The sequence below is a fragment of the Cebus imitator genome, unplaced genomic scaffold (assembly GCF_001604975.1).
Source record: "Cebus imitator isolate Cc_AM_T3 unplaced genomic scaffold, Cebus_imitator-1.0 Scaffold534, whole genome shotgun sequence".
In the NCBI taxonomy this organism is placed as follows: Eukaryota; Metazoa; Chordata; class Mammalia; order Primates; family Cebidae; genus Cebus; species Cebus imitator.
This window is the reverse complement of record NW_016107849.1, coordinates 653,134-667,331: the sequence shown is the minus strand read 5'-3', so window position 1 is coordinate 667,331 and position 14,198 is coordinate 653,134.

Sequence of the window (14,198 nt, the reverse complement as noted above, 5' to 3'; positions counted from 1 at the left end):
TGGAAAAAGACTCTTTGCAGATGTAATGAAGGATCTTCAGATACAGAGATTATCCTAGATTAGCCAGGTAGACCCTAAATCTAATGATACATGTCCTTATGAGAAAGAGGCAGTGGGAGATTACACCTACCTAAGGGGAAGAGACAATGTCAAGACAGCCATGCAGCTGCAAGCCAAGGACTGCCTGGAGCCACCAGAAGCTAGAAGAGTCAGGGAACAAATTCTCCCCTAGAGCCTCTGGAGGGAACACAGCTCTGCTCATACTTCAACCTTGGACTTGTGGCCTCCAGAACTGAGAGGAAATACATTTCTGTTGTTTTAAGCCACCAAGTTTATGGAAATTTCTTATGCCAGTCACAGGAAACTCACAATTGATAATAGTAATGGTGTGTTAGTCCACCTGAAGATGCAAGAAATAGGCCCTCGCTGGTCAACTCTGAAGACTCATTGAAATTATTGAGAGATATTCCTCATATTTGCATACACTGAGTATAAGAACCTAGCAAGACCTTCAGCTTGGACATGTAGGTGCAGCACAGAGACTTGATCTACGAACAATTCCTTGCTGAGCTATTCGTCTGGAAAAGTCCAATTGCTTTTGTCCCTGAAAAGGGAAAAAATCCTGCCCATAGTATAATATTAAATCTCTATTGAATAAATCTTACATAGCAAGTAGTGGTCAAAGCACCCAGGAGTACAGAGAGCTGGAATTCTCCGAGTAGCAGGAAGAGTGTGTTTTCTGCCTGCTCAAACATGCTAGTTCAGTGCTGTAGGACAATATTTGATGGGAGTGAGCTAATGTAGACTACTGTTATGTTGCAAAGAAAACTTAAGACTGGTGTGTGTTATGGCTTGAATGTGTCCCCTCCAAAATTCAGGTGTCCCCAGGGCAACAGTATTTGGAGGCACAGCCTTTGGAAAGTAACTGAGTCATGAGAGCTCTCCACTTGTGAACGGAACTAGGTGCCCTTATAAAAGAACTTGACAGAATTTGGCTCTTTTTGCCCTTCTTCCTCTGCCATTTGAAAACACAGCACACCCCTCTGGAGGACACAGCATTCAAGGTGCCAGTGTAGAGCAGAGGCCAGACCCTCACTGGACAATGAACCTGCCAGTGCCTTGGTCTTGGACTTCCCAGCCTCCAGAACTGTGAGAAATTTCTGTTCTTTATAAATTACCCAGTCTCAGGTATTCTGTTATAGCAGCAAAAAACGAATTAAGTGTGTGACCCAAGCAGCTTAGATGAGTTCTACAAAGGCCCAAGGGCCTCCAGAATCCTGAAACACTGGGACACCTGTCATCACTCACCCTGGTCAGCAAGCAGATGTCCACTGTCAAGATATTCATGGTCTCTTGAGTCAGGTGGCTGGGGTAATCTCTTCCCAAGTGGGAGATGGCCTTTGCTATTAATGGGAACACAGGTGCCTGGTATTCCTTTCTAGTTTTCTACCAGCCTTTCTCCTCTGAGTCTCCCCAGGGAGAAAAATCACAGGTCAACAGTGCTTTCAGCCAGGCCCTCTGTTGCCTTTCAGTGCTTCAGAAGCTATTGGCTCTGAGATTCCACACTCTTCCCTCATCCCACACTCCTCTCTTCCCTCCTCCTCTTGGACCCCAGCCACAATCTCCCCCAAGACATTATGCCAAGAGACTTATACAAAAGCTGAGGGCAGAGCTGTCCTCTGGCAGCCTCATCCATAGGAGAGGGCACAATTGTGCGGGCTAGCCCCCTTGGAGTGGAAGAATATTTATATAATGAAGAAATTAAATTTTCCTGACACAGATGCAAAGTGCTCACACAGTGCTAGCTACACACTCCATGAGTCCTATTAATACCTGTCAACACCCATCAGGTCACACCACCTATGAATGATGTGTATGCACCGGCAACCACACATCTGTTTGGTTCAGTCATACATCCTTGAAGCCTAGCAGAGTTCCTGGCACATGTTGGGCATTGAATAACACTGTTCAAAAATAATTAGTTATTTCACAAATGAACATTGAAGAGTTTTCTAGCAACTTGTACAAAATTAAAGATATGATTAGATAAAATATCTACAATGTGGATAAAAACCAAACAGTTGCTAAAGAAAATACAACTATTTCTTTTGCTGACACCAAAGTGAAATTTCCCCCGTTTATCTTCATAGACACATTTTTATTCTTTCTACTTTTCTGCATTTTCCAAAATGTCTAAAATGAGCAACTATAATTGTATTTGGGGAAAAATAAGCAAACCTTCCACAAACATAATTCTTCCACATGCACCTTTCCCACTACCTATTTTTCCTGTTAATTTTGGGGACAGAGAGATGCCTAAGTTCTCCCGCATTGTATGCTTCTGCTTGGCCCCACTTGCTGGAACTTCATTTGGAGAAAGTAGAGGAAAGTAGACCTAAGAGGCTTCTAAGGGTGGTTAATTATTCTTTCTAATCCCTCCCAGAGCTCATAGGTGGTGTGTCAGAGAAGCCTAAGTGCTTCGGTTCCTTTATTTGTTCATCCTAAGCTTCTGGGTAAGGGTAATTTTCCTGCCATGTATTCATATATCTCTTGTAAAACAGATGGAGTAAATGCTTGCAGTGGGGAGCAGTGAATGCCGTGAGTCTACAGAGGAAGCAGTGAATCTGCACAGAAGGAGGACGTTTGGGGCAGCATCTCATAGGCCTGCCCAGAGGATTGTGTCCACTGGGCAATCCTACCCAGAGTTTGGAAACGTGTCCTTGAAGCTGTGTCTTTAGAGGGAATTCTCTCAGGGATGGGGGTTCTGGGGGTTGTCACCATTTCAATGATATGAGGGAGTTGGCAGTGAAAACCAGGCCTAAGGCAACTTTGCCAGCACCTTCCACACCATGGAGGTCTCCAGAGGGCATCTGGATGGCTACATTAGCGTGCAAGCTGTTCCTTTTCAGGAAGAAGAATGCAGAGTTGCCAAGCAGCAAAGGGGGACCTGCCCACCTCAGCACCAACACACCAATGCCCAGTATGCCCCCACAAGGGCAATGGAGAATGAAGCATTCTTCATTCTCCATTGCCCTTGTGAAAAAACAGGAGGAAGTAACTCACTCATCAGTTGGAAGAAACATTTAGGTCACTACAAGAAAACCTTCCTGGCACAGTTGAGACACTGGAAGAGGCTCAGAGGATAGGTGGTGTGAGAATCCAAGGAGGTTTGTAGCTTATTCTGACTGAGGGAACTGAGCCACAGATGAGCCACCTGAGTTACAGGTGGGTTATACAAGGTGAGGGGCTGCACTGGAAAGTGGTCTTGACTGTGAAGACATTGGAGACCCTGAGTTCAGAGGAGAAGGCAAAGCCAAAGAAGGTATCAAAAACTGCAAGTGCACTGATTGTCAAAACACCAGAAAATAAATCAGGACATTTTCAGCTTTGAAGGGATGGGAGTCAGGCATGGGCATCTAAGTCTGAGGACAGAATAAGAAGTGCTTGGAGGCCGAGCGTGGTTGCTCACGCCTGTAATCCCAGCACTTTGGGAGGCCAAGGAGGGCAGATCACCTGAGGTCAGGAGTTCAAGACCAGCCTGACTAACATCAGGAAACTCTGTCTCTACTAAAAATACAAAAATTAGCCAGTGTGGTGGCACATGCCTGTAGTCGCAGCTGCTTGGGAGACTGAAACAGGAGAATTGCTTGAACCCGGGACAGGGAGGTTGCAGTGAGCTGAGATCACGCCACTGCACTCCAGCCTGGGCAACAAAGCAAGACTTCATCTCAAAAAATTTTTTTTTTTTTGCTTGGAGCAAGAACCAGCAGCACAGAAGCAAACGAGGACAGAGTTCGAATGTAAGCGCATCAAGAAATAAATGAACGAGGGTTGGTGTCATGGGCATGGTGCTGGAATGTGCCCTGACAGGTAGCTTTTGTGCTCCTACCAAAGGCTAATGGGGAATAAGTGGGGAAGTTTCACTCTGGTGTCAGCAAAGGAAGTAGTTGTAGTTTTCTTAAGCAACTGCTTGGTTTTTCTCAACAAATATTGTAGATCCTGCATCTAATCATGTCTCTAACTTTGCATGAAGACAGGGATGTATCCCAGTCTAAGGGCCAAGGGAAGAACCAGCATGGAAATAGCTCAGTGTCGCAGGAAAAGCCTGGATCATTATTTCAAAAACTCCATTTCTCAGAATGCTTGTCCTTGAATAAATAATTTCTCAATAAAATAATGTGAGGAGAAACTGTATACTATGGCCCCATCTTGGAGCTCTATAATGCACTCCAGTTTACGAAGGGGTCTGAGAGGAACCACACCAGAGAAACCTGTTGAACCAAACACTTCCCAAATGGATGGGACCAGCAGATTTCCCTGCCCCACTTTTTAAAAAATTTCCCCATAAAACACCAATTAATACCTTATAGGACATGAGCCCTCCTCTGAACACACATTAGGGAAAGCTGACCCTTTCAACTATTTACTGATCAAAGGTAATGCCTAAAAGCATTATATATTTTCTCTCTCTCCCTTTCCTTCTTCACTTTCTCCCTTTTTCTTTTATTCAATCTCCCTTCCTCCTTTCTTCCTCCATCTTTCCTGTCTTTTCTTCATCTGGAAATTTTCTTTCATTTCTCCCTTCTTCTCCCTCACCTTCTCTAGCAATGTGCTAAGACTGCAGTGGACTGGGACTTCCAGGGATCCCCTGGAAACTGCTTGCGCCTGAGAGCCAAGGTTCCACCATAGCGGCAGCTGAACTGGTTTCCCCTCATCCCAGGAGCCATGCAGAGATTCCTATCTCAGCAATTTGTAAATAGTACTAAGGCCTCCGAGCTGTTCCCAACAATGGCCCAATTAACTGCCAGCTGCTTTTCACCAGCCGGAAGGTTAATTGGCTCACATGACAGCGTAGAGAGTAACCTGAACCCCATTAAACTGGTCTGCTCTCAGTAACAACCCATGGTGCTTTCTACCCGTTTTCACATGTTCACAAAGCTTCCAAGAGACAAGTAAAAGATCCAGGCTTAAAGAAGAGAAATGGCTTCTCATTAGCTGCATCATCTAGAAGCCTGTGTTTTCTCCCTGTTCTCTGCCTCCCTCCCAGAGGCAAACACAGTCAGTCATCACACCATTTCTGTGTTTTTAGATCCATACAGAAATTAATCAAATGCTCTGCACTTTTGTCATTTAATGGATTCACATTGCTCTAATTTTTTGGTTTCTGGTCATCTGTGGAAATACTTGCTTTTTATTTCTGAAAAGCTTTGGCTGAGAGGTTTTTTAGTTTGTTCTTTTAAACACACACACACACAATTTATAGTCTCTAAGACTTCTCAAATAATTACCAGACCGCCAACCCTAACACACTGTTTCATCATATTCAAACTGACTGCCCGGGTGGAAATCTATATTCTCTCTTATTAAGAACCGATTTCCCTTGAGTAATATCTGCCCTGCTATTTTACTCTAGGTAATATTGATCTTCCCACTCTCCTCCAAAGCGCCTTGCAGAGTGCCAATAATTTTGTAAAAGAAACCTTTTATTAATGAACTCCCCACAGCTTAATTTTGTTTAGATAAGTTAAAAAAAAAAAAAAGATAGGAGAAAGAGAGCAACAGTTGACAAACTTATTTGCATCAAAAGTCTGGCCACCTGTGGAGTGGTTCATAGGAGTCGGAGGTGTGGAGTGGGTGGGTGGCACTGTTATAAACAAAGCTCCAATCAGCTGCCCCAGGAACTCTGAGTCACACAGAGCAAGCAGGATGTCCCACTAAGATATAGATTGTTTGATTACACCCAGAGCCAATGGCACCAAGCCCAGCAGGGACTGACGCATCAGGACCAATCTCTCCACTCACAGTCCCAGCGATGCAGAGGGGCCCCCACCAAGTAAACCCAGGAAGCGTTGAGAGTGGCTGTGGGCTGACACGTCCTGTATGTTTGACGTAAACAGGAGTGTATTTTCTCCCAAGATCAGTCTCTGTACAAAGAGATTAAATCAGTCCTGTACAGAGGAACTGTTTTCCTCATGCTGACCCATGTTTGTGAATGCTGTTGAAAGTTCTTCAAAATGAAGCTAATCAGAGTGAAAGTGATGACAGGACAGATTGTACCCGAAATCCCAGTGACCTGACCACAGGAGGAGCCCCGCCACTGAAACCCTGCAAGGAGGTCAGCAGCGAGACCAGGGCAGGTGCGTGGCAGAGGCCTCCACATCTGCTGCAACCTGGGCCCTCCCAGCCCCACCACAAGGGCCTTCGTGGCCACAGCTGCAGTTTATTTCACATTCTATAATGATAGCAACTAGGCAGAAGTGACTGTGGACTGAGCAGAACCATCTTCAAACTTGCTTTTATCCTGGCATAACAGATTTAAGGTAACCAGCTATATGATTAAGTAGAGAACATAAGATAGTTAAAACTACTGTATGTTTTCCCCCAATATCTACCCCTTTAATGTGTTAGTATGCCAGAAATCCTCTCAACTGGGAACAATTTAACATTAAGATTTTTAAAGCCAATAACACTGTGGTTTACATTAATTTACCTGAATGTTTGGTTGGATGGATGGATGGATGGATGGATGATAATCAAAAGGATCAGCATCTAATTTCAAGACAGTTTATTCAAGTGCAGTTTGAGGATGGCCTACCCGGAAACACCAATTCCAACGGAATGGAGTCAGAGTTTTAAAGTACAGAAGTTAAGGTTTCATTTATATAGGCAGAGACAGAAGAGTTTTTGGCAAGATTACAGCATTTTTCATACAAAGTTGGCACATAGTTACAGCAACTTGATTGGTGATAGGCAATGTTTCTTTTTGTAAAGTGTACCTTTATCACCTTTTACAGAGGGTGTAAGAGTCATGGGCTGTCTGGGGATGTTCGTTTATAACAATGGTCATTAATTTAGAAGGCAGGAGGTTTTTGTCCTTGAGGTGATTTAATTGTCTCTAACCATTATACAGAACAAGAAAAATAAGAAAGGCAGTTAATCTATAATCTCAGAAACAAAAGTTGTAACTGCATGTGACTCAAATTACAGTCACATCTCTCAAAGTGTTTTTGGGGTTCCAACAGCTTTTAAATTTTATTTTTCACAAATGGATGGTTAGATGGGTAGATGACAGGATAGATGGGTAGACAGAGGGATGAAGAACGAGATAAGACAAGATAGGCTTAGACTCCAGAAAATGTAGAACAAGAAAGCAGAGCATGAGATCCTGCCAAGCAGGACACATTTTGGAGGAATGTGAAGAATGGCTACGAGATGAAAATCCGGGGAGCGGGGACAAATATGAATATCTTCTTCCCAGTTTTGACAGAATATCTTTTATAGTCAAGACTTTTGCTGCTTGTGGAGTCTTACTCCATCAATTGGTATCATTTCATTCAGCTACTACACTAATTCCTTCCCTATTCCAGCTCACGGAATGTAAAGGAAAAGGACCCAGAGGGAATATTTTCTTGTTAAAGGTGTTTAGTAATTGCCTGTTAATAGAACTTTAGAGACCCCAGTTTCTTCAGGGATTGCTGTAAGGCATGGTGGAAGCATACACCCTCAGCCTCTGGAAGACCTGCATTCTCTGAACCTATCAAGAGCCTTCAGCCCCTCTGGCATACATAAATCCTCTGTTCCTGCTGCTCTTCTGAGTGATTTACTCCACTCATTAATACATCCCTAAATATGAAGTGAAAAGGAAGAGGACATACATTTTAAAATGTTACCATTTTGCAGTGTTGACAGTGGAAAGATATAGTGAAAAAGGTTAAAAAGTTGGTTAGAATGGCATTGAGGGTCAAGTGAGGACTTCCTTTAGTGACCTCTGACCCTATGAGCAGATACAGAAGTTGGTGAGAAACACCATCCTGCAGATTCTACCTGGAGTCACCTCCTCCAGGGAAATTCCCATGTGCTCCAGATTTTGCTGATCCTTTCCAAAACATGTAGTGTATGCACCATGAAATTCACCATTTAATTAATCCCTGTCTATAGCTGTTTCTTGTGTGCTAATCTTCGCCTGCATATTCTATATCAACATTCCCATGGTATCTGGAGGTTTTACACAATAAAAGATCCCTGATAAACACTTGCTAAACTGGCATGCCCATGCAATTTTAGTGGCACTGAACTTTGACACAAGTCATTTTGGAAAACAATAAGCCTACTGGCAGAGAATAGCATGGTCCACCAATAGTCATTCTCCCCATCTCTAAAACAAAGCCCTGAATTTTAACTAGGCACATAGCTAAGCTAGGGACAACACTTGGTAGCCTTCCTGCCACTTAATATATGGCCATGTGACTAAATCTTGTAATGAAACATGAGTAGAAAAATATGTGCAACTTCCAGGTCATATCCTGCTAAGGAAGTGGTGAATGTCCTCTTGCCGTTTTGTTACCAGTTGAAGGTGTCCAGGCTCTTGGCATCTTGAACAAAGAATTAGACAAAACGCACAAAACAAGGAAAGAATGAAGCAACAAAAGCAGAGATTTATTGAAAACGAAAATACACTCCACAGGGTGGGAACAGGCCCGAGCATAGGGGCTGAATTCTCTGGAATTCTCTGGAATTACAGAATTCTCTGAGGTTTAAATGCCCTCTAGGGGTTTTCATTGATTACTTGAAGTCTGTCCTATGTAAATGAAGAGGATGTAGTAAAGTTACGAAGTTCCTTTACTCAGTGTATGCCCTATGCAAATGGAGAGGATATTTCCTGTCAAAGCTGAAGTGTTTCCATTTGATTTAGTTCTAGGAGGTCAGCGTGAATCAGCGTTATGTTCCCTCCTCGACCCTATTCTCCTGTCACAATTTTCCTTCCTTGTTACCTGGGTCTTGATGAGACCTAGAGCAGCCATCCTAGACCAGAGTCGAAAACTGGCTGTGGACAAAGGCAGAGTCACCCCTCAGGTCCTGGACCACTTACCTCTGGTCTGTTGTGTGAAATAAAAGTGAACTTCCTTCTTTGTTGAGTAATTATACAATTTGCCAAGGGTGGGGTGGAGGAGTGGGGGAGCACGACTAACTAAGGACTAACCATAACAACAATAATGAGCAAAAATTAACCTTTTGTTCCCTTTGACTGTGATTTTTAATATGAAAACTGATAGCATCCTAAATGCAGAACACTAGGGAAATTCATGCTGTGTGTTTGCAACTCATGCCCTTAGGCCTTACACTTCCTGACTTATTGCATTTCTTTGCCTGAGGTCTTCCTCCATCCAAGTAATTGGCAAGCTAGAAAGGGGTGGAAGCCAAAGCCTCCCCCAGGTCATCCCTCAAACAATGACACACAGAAGTTGGTATATACAGAACGCACCTGAGCAAACGTCTCCCCTCCCTGTTTCCTCATAGAGATCACCACACTGAGGTGGTAACAACTTGCCCTTGGCAAGAACTGGATCTAAAACTCAAGTCTCCTGCTTCTTGTCTTCTCTTTTTTCTACCACTTCAGTATGAGGTTGGGGATAAATAAAGCAATGCTAGGAGCTTATGGACTGCCCCAGAAAAAGGCTAAGACCCCAGGGGAGCTCAAACCTAAGAGTGGCAGGAATGCTAGATTAAACCCAGAGTTATAGTCAGAATGGAGAAATCCAACCACCAATTCTACCATAGACCCGTTAAGCTGTTGTTTCCACCAATCACATTTAATTAACAGTTTCAGACCCCAGCTTCACGGTAAGTACTCCAATTCAGGTAAATGGACTCTGGGAAAATTTCCAGAAAAATCTGCTAGTGAAATTCAGCCTGGCTATCCAAGAGTCCATCCTCTGGGAATAAAGACAAAAGGGCACTTGACCTTGCTGGTCCCCCAGCATTAGCAGGTTCACACTGTGAGTCCCCTACAAGGAAAGGGAGCTTTCCCCACTCCCGGCCAGGTCTAACTGTGCGTCAATTTGCCCTTCTCACACCGCTTTCTCATCACTGGGCAGCAAACACACTGTTTACATTCATCCCCAACTTGGTCCTTTCGTTGAGGTTCCTCTTCTTTATCTCATCTCCTCTTGCAATTTGTGGCTGGGTAAAGAAAGAGGTCAGAGAAACAGGAGCTCCCTTGTCTTGATTGGACCGCAGCTCTGTGAGCACAAATGGTGGGCTGGTGATAAGGTGGAGGCTGTACCCCAAGGGCGGACACAAGCCAAACCCAAACACCAGGCCCCATGGGCAGGTGTGTGTCTCATCTCATTGTTAGAGCCCTGCTCTATTTATACTTAGAGATTTGGAGAACTGAACTCACCCATCGTACTTCTATCTTCTATCTAAAAAGTCCACTTTAGAGCATTCAGAAAACTGTGTAATCAGGGAAGACAGACCCACTTAGGGAATTCAAGCCCAGTGCTTTATTTTAAACAAGAAAATAATTAAATACATCAAAGATCTCCCTTGTCTCCTTCACAGCAGAGTCGGAAGGAGACTTTCCTAACCAGCTAAATGCATATTAAACCTAAAGATGCCAATTTTAGGGAATTGCACTTTGGGTTGTCCTCACTTCCTTTACAAGTTGCTTCCTTTTCAAAGAACACAGAAGGGACTCTGTGAACCAGTTTCATCTTCAGATGCCTCAACATCCAAGATGTTAAGAGGTGGCAAAAAATAGAAGTGATGGATTAATGGAGCACCACTACACTCCAGCCTGGGTGACAGAGCAAAACTCCATATCAAAAAAAAAAAAGGAATAAAGTTCTGATTCATGATACAACATAAATGAACCTTGAAAATATTACACTAAGTGAAAGTAACTTAGACACGCAAGGCCACATATTGTATGTGTTTACATGACATATCCAGAATCTTTAAATCTGTAGAGATGGAAAGCGGATTCGGTGGTTCCAGGGGCTATAGGAGGGAGAAATGGGAGGAACTGTTTGATAAATATGGGATCACTTTTTGGGGTGACAAAAATGTTTTGGACCTAGATACAGGTTGCCCAGCACTATGAATGTACTAAATGTCACTGCCTTGTACACTTAAGAATGCTTACTTTTGGCCAGGCACAGTGGCTCATGCCTGTAATCCCAGTACTTTGGGAGGCCAAGGCAGGTGGATCACCTGAGGTCAGGAGTTCGAGACTAGCCTGGCCAACCTGGTGAAACCTCGTCTCTATTAAAAATACAAAAAAATTAGCTGGGCATAGTAGTGGGCGCCTGTAATCCCAGCTTACTTCAGGAGGCTGAGGCAGGAGAATCACTTGAACCAGGGAGGTGGAGGTTTTAGTGAGCCGAGATCACACCATTGCACTCCAGCCTGGGCAATAGAGCAAGACTCCATCTCAAAAAAAAAAAAAAAAAAAAAAGAATGCTTAGTTTTGCGTCATGTAAATTTACCTCAGTTAAACAAAAAAATTCAAATGATGGCTGGGCGCAGTGGCTCATGCCTGTAACTCCAGCACTTTGAGAGGCTGAGGCAAGTGGATCACTTGAGTCCAGGAGTTCAAGACCAGCCTAAGTAACATGGTAAAATTTAACCTTTACAATGAAAACGGGGTTTTTCCTATTCAACTTCCGCTTCAAACCTCACTCTTTGTGTGTCTGTGTCCCAGTTTTCCGTAGCCGTGAGACAACGAATCTCGGGTATTTATCTCAATGACTCGGCGTCAGAGCTAGACACTGTCTCAAAAAATAATAATAATAGTGAAAAAGTAAAAGTGACAAATAAGGCATCTACTTCTTTCCCTTCATCATGGATGCTTTCAAAATAATTCATGAAAATTTCCAAATTAACAGAACATGCCACCAATGGAAAAGTGAGTCCTAATCAAACTTCTGCACATGCCTGACCAGAAACCTCAGACAGGTTCAGAGCGGCCTCACTTTGGGGATGCTGAGGATGATTTGTCTGGGCTGTTTCACCTCTTGACCTAGACCTGAAACTGCCCTGAGACCTGAGATTGAGAGTTAAGCCTTGATGTTTCTGAATCACTCTTTCCTGGCAAGGCGTTTCTCTCCGAAGCACTCACAGGGCTGGTTTGTGGGCAGCCCCAGCCCGTTACCTCCACATGGTGACTTTCATCCTAGGGGTAAGTTTGATCTGAGAAGAGCAACAGGTGGGGAAGGAGTGAAGGCTCTGGGGAAATCATGGGTTGGGCCAGGTAATGCAGACTTTGCTTAAATTGCTTCTGGTCCTTAGAACTATTGTCCTAATAGGGCCCCCAGCAACTTCCTCCTTTCTAGATGCAACTGGATTTAACGGTCTGACCAGCCTGTCCCCCAGATCCCACTCTTCCCTGCCCAGACTGGCCTTGGCTCAGGACAGTAGTTCTGTTTCCTCCCCACACGCGCCTGTGTGAGGTGGGAAGTGTGTGCTCAGGCCCCTAGCTGAGGGTCACCCACCTCGTCCACAGGCTACCCTGTGTCTTCACCGCTGATGGAGTCATTATCTCCCCAGCTCACCCCATGAGTTTTGCCAGCTCAAGACCATCTGTCTAACACCTGAAATTAAAATTTCCGGCTTCATAATGGAGCTGGGACTTTTAATCAGCTGCTTCTCTGACCTGCCCAGTAGATTTCTTTGCCTCCTGCCGAGGCAAAGACCTGGGTCTTATAAAATGGTGTCACTCTCTCGCTGTGCCCAGCACACAGCAGACCCGGAAAGGTCATTTGCTAAATGACTAATCAGTGCAACTCAGAAATTGAGCTCATACAAAGGACTGGAAAAGGCACCCATGGTTTAAAAAAAAAAAAAAAACACAGGGAGGCCCTGATCTATTAGGAAGGTTAAACAGAGAGCTGCCATGCAGTGATAGATGCTGGAACAGAGCTTTGTGTCAAAGGCTTCAGGAGCACAGATGACAGAGCCAGTAACTCTGTGGGAGGGCCGGGCCTGCAGAGTGGGCGGAGGGGGAAGAAGCTGGAAACCACAGAGAAATCAACTGGGACTCGAAGGCTGAGGGGGCATTGGCATGGAGCAGAGGGATGGGGCTATCTTCTTTAAGACAAATCAGGCATCATTTGGGCTAGATGTCTTTCCATTGAGTCCTTTGGGCAGCTGGTTTTTCACTTGTTTCCCTTTCTTCATTTTTTAATGCTATTATTTTTTTTCCTTTGGAATACACAAGTGACTTTCTCCTAGGGATATTTTATTTTCTCCATGGCTTAAATATTTAGAGAAAAATTAAAAGGAGAGATAAAATGACATTTTTTTCCACACATACATTTTTTTTAAAAAAAATTGAGAGTAACATACAACCCATAAGACACACATTAGTAGGGGGTTGTGTGTTTGTGTGTATATGTGGGCTTTTTTAAAAAAATTATTTTCTATCGTGGTTTCAACTTAACAGATGGGTTCTTGGCTGGGTCCTGACCAGATGTCTCCCATGCCCTGCCTCAGGTGATTGTGGCCCCACTTTTCACCCCAGCCGATGTCAAGAACAGTCAAGTGCAGGAATAACCCGAAAACACCTTGACGCAGCTGTACCAGGTATCTCTGTCCCACCACATGGGACACCATGCATTTTTAAACCATGCACAAGCTTGGAAGCATGAGAAATTAGCACACCAAGGAGCAACCGTTGACTAATGGAGAAAGGCAGGCAGTGGAGACTTGGGTAAATACCCCTCTCTTGTGACTCCCAAGCAGACCATCCCAAGGGAGGCACAGGCTGCACAGCTTTTCAGAGGGACCCCAATGGGATCAAGCTCCAGTCTCCAAAAGGGATGATGGGCTCATGAACTTAATGACTGCCCTCTTGGATCGACTCCCGCACCTTGCCGGCCATCCTCTCTCCCTGCAGTCCTTGCCACCTGTTCTTTAGAGTCACTTCCTAAAACCAACTACCTGAAAGCAGGCTCTTCTCTCAGGCTCACATTTTTGGGGAAAACCCAGGTTAAGACAAAGAATACTAGACGTGGGCGTCAAAGCAAGACCCTTGAGATGAGATTTTGGAATTGGATCAGAGGGCAATAAAGAGGCCACTGCTGACAGTAAGGTGGTAATTAACTCTGACATGTAATAGCATCCTGATTACTAAACCTCTCTCTCACAGATGGAACTTGGATGAACCATGGGTAGTATGGGAAGCATTGGCTTATGTGGCAGTGGGAGCCCTTCAATGGTAGGGGCAATGGTAATTTTGTTTGTTTGTTTGTTTGTTTCGAGAGAGAGTTTTGCTCTTGTTGCCCAGGCTGGATCTTGGCTCACTGCAACCTCTGCCTCCTGGGTTCAAGTGATTCTCCTGCCTCAGCCTCCTGAAGTAAGCTTGGATCACAGGCACCTGCCACCATACCCAGCTATTTTTTGTATTTTTAGTAGAGATG